This window comes from Suncus etruscus, chromosome X, assembly GCF_024139225.1.
Source record: "Suncus etruscus isolate mSunEtr1 chromosome X, mSunEtr1.pri.cur, whole genome shotgun sequence".
Lineage (NCBI taxonomy): Eukaryota > Metazoa > Chordata > Mammalia > Eulipotyphla > Soricidae > Suncus > Suncus etruscus.
The window spans coordinates 25,206,141-25,209,387 of NC_064868.1; the positions used below are offsets into that span (position 1 = coordinate 25,206,141).

The 3,247-nt window shown below is 36.8% G+C and overlaps 1 non-coding gene across 1 annotated transcript; it reads left to right on the forward strand.

Annotated features, from left to right (window-relative positions):
• The first annotated feature begins 2,516 nt into the window (after positions 1 to 2,516).
• On the forward strand, positions 2,517 to 2,648 carry LOC125999841 (small nucleolar RNA SNORA51). The gene has a single exon (XR_007492305.1). It is a non-coding gene; the product is annotated as a small nucleolar RNA SNORA51 (small nucleolar RNA).
• Positions 2,649 to 3,247: the final 599 nt, after the last annotated feature.

The following is a 3,247-nucleotide window of genomic DNA, read 5'->3' on the forward strand; positions in this document are numbered from 1 at the left end:
TGTAAAGAACACCCCTCTTCACCAATGCAACATTCCCATCACCAGTGTCCCAAATCTCCCTCCTCCCCAGCTCTCCCCCGCCTGTACTCTAGACAGACTTCCTACTTCCCTCATTCATTTTAAACCTCTCTTTCTCCATATTGAAAATCTGCAAGTGGTAAGGGGAAATACTCCTAAACACACACACACACACACACACACACACACACACACACACACACAAAATAATCATTGAACCAGCTTCTAACCAAGGTGAACAAAAATCGCTCCTGACCTGGGGAACCATATGGGATGCCAGGGAATCAAACCGCGGTCCAGCCTAGGTTAGCATGTGCAAGGCAAATGCCCTACCGCTTGCACCACTGCTTCGGCCCCTTTTTCACCATGTTTTTGAAAATAGCTTTTCATCTTTAGATGAGTGGGAAACTACTTTCAGTAATAGACACCTGGAAAAAGAACCATGAGATAGGAAGAGAAAATTCAGAGCCCAGAGATATTTTAGTGTTTCTGAAAAACCATAATTAGTCTTAGCATGTTTTTGAAACTGCATTCCAATCGACTACAAATAATTTCAACATATTTCCAATGCTTTCTACTGAAATCATTCTAAAAGAATTACACAGTTCTGATATAGAATTGTACATTTTAGGAGCATCATTTTAATTTTTAATTTAATTTAATTTTGTTTTGGTTTTGGGGCCACACCTGGTGACACTCAGGGGTTACTCCTGGCTATGTGCTCAGAAATTGCTCCTGGCTTGGGGAACCATATGGGACACTGGAGGATCGAACTGTGGTCCATCCTAAGTTAGTGCATGCAGGGCAAATGCCCTACCGCTTGACCATTATTCTGGCCCCAAGGAGCATCATTTTAAAAATAAATCATAGAGTGAATTCACTATATGCAAGTCAATGTTTAAAAATAACCCAGACAGGCTTTCTACTTCCCACATCCAGTCAGGTTTTTTTATGACAGTACTCAATGTAATTATTTCTGTGACTGCACTAAACAATCCCTGTGGTGAGGTCATGTCAGGAGCTGGACCCTCCAGTCCTCCTCTATTTTGTCTCTGAGAATCATTACACAAATGTTTTTTTTTATTTTTCTCAAAGCCCATAGATGAGTGAGACCATTCTGTGTTTATCTCTCTCCCTCTGACTTATTTCACTTAGCATAATAGATTTCATATACATTCATGTATTGAAAATTTTATGACCTCATTTCTTCTGATGGCTGTATAATAGTCCATTGTATATATGTACCATAGTTTCTTTAGCCATTCATCTATTGAGGGGCATCTAGGCTGTTTCCAGGTTCTGGCTATTGTAAACAGTGCTGCAATGAATATAGGTGTGATAAAGGGGTTTTTGTATTGTATTTTTGTGTTCCTAGGATATATCCCTAGGAGTGGTATAGTTGGAATGTATGGAGTTCAACTTCCAGCTTTTAGAGAAATTTCTATATCACTTTCTACAAAAGTTGGACTAGACGGCATTCCCACCAGCAGTGAATAAGAGTTCCTTTCTCTCCACATCCCCACCAGCACTGCTTCTTCTCATTCTTTCTGATGTGCGCCAATCTCTGTGGTATGAGCTGGTACCTCATCATTGTTTTGATTTGCATCTCCCTGATGATTAGTGATGTGGAGTATTTTTTCATGTGCCTTTTAGCCATTTGTATTTCTTTTTTATCAAAGTGCCAGTTCAGTTTTTCTCCCATTTTTTTGATGGGGTTAGATTTTTTCTTGTAAAGTTTTGTCAGTGTATTGAATATTTTGGCTATTAACCCCTTATCTGATGGGTATTGGATGAATAGTTTCTCCCACTCAGTAGGTGGCTCTTGAATCCGGGCCACTATTTCCTTTGAGGTGCAGAAGCTTCTCAGCTTAATATAGTCCCATCTATTTATTTCTGATTTACTTGTTTGGAGAGTACCATCCTTTTTAAAGATACCTTTAGTCTCTATGTCATGGAGTGTTTCACCTACATGTTGTTCTATATACTTTATGGTTTTAGGTCTGATATCTAGGTCTTTAATCCATTTGGATTTTACCTTTGTACATGATGTTAACTGGAGGTCTAAGTTTGATTTTTTACAAGTGGCTACAGTTGTGCCAGCACCACTTATTGAACAGGCCTTCTCAGTTCCATTTAGGATTTCTTGCACCTTTATCAAAAATTAGGTGACGGTATATCAGGGGAACATTCTCTGAGTATTCAAGCCTATTCCACTAATCTGAGGGTCTGTCTTTATTCCTATACCATGCTGTTTTAATAATTATTGCTTTGTAATACAGTTTAAAGTTGGAGAAAGTAATACCTCCCATATTCTTTTTTCCAAGTATTGCTTTAGCTATTCTTGTTTTATTTATTATTCCAAAAAAGCCTGTCTAAAGTACAGGCCATTGTGGGGTGGAGAGGAAGGACATTTGGGATATTAGTGATGGGAATGCTGCACTGGTGAAGGGTATATATATATATATTCAAAAAAAGAAAAGAAAGAAAAGAAAAGATAAGGCCTCCCAATGCTTCCCACATGCTGTGTTCTTTATACTGACTGCATAAAAAGAGGAGGTATGCAAATACTCCCCATATACACCTCAAACCAGGCCCTTTGCCTGGTATATATTGTGAATGGGGGAACAAAAAAGATAAAAATAACCCAGAACAAAGCATGGATATTTTACATTCTACACTATAGGAGTGGAAACAAAGCTCATAAGTCTATCTTAATATGTTCACAATGAAGGAACTTCATAAGAGAAAAGAAAATTGTGTATTTAATATTTGAATCTGCCAGGGACCTAAAGAATAAAAATAAAAATAATATCAGCATTTTTGAATAGGTGCTTTATTCTTATTAAAGTGCTTGAAATAATGTTAACATTATAAGCATATATATCTCAAGAGTTCTAGACTGTACAGGCCAGTTTGTTCAGTGGTAGACTTAGATCAAATATAATAAAAGAACAGAGCCAGGATGATTTGAATAATTTCTTTCTTTTTTTAAAATATTTTTATTGTGACCAATGTAAATGATAAGTCTTTCACAGTTATATTTAAGGTACATAGTGACAGTGAAATAGAGCCATTCCCACCACCAGTGTGATTTGAATAATTTCTATACATTACATTGGATAGAGTTTATAACCTGTCCTAATTAATTATTCAGTGATATTCACATCATTTTTCCTAACTTGTAATCAGTTAAAATACAACTGCCAAGTAAATTACTCAAGAACATTAA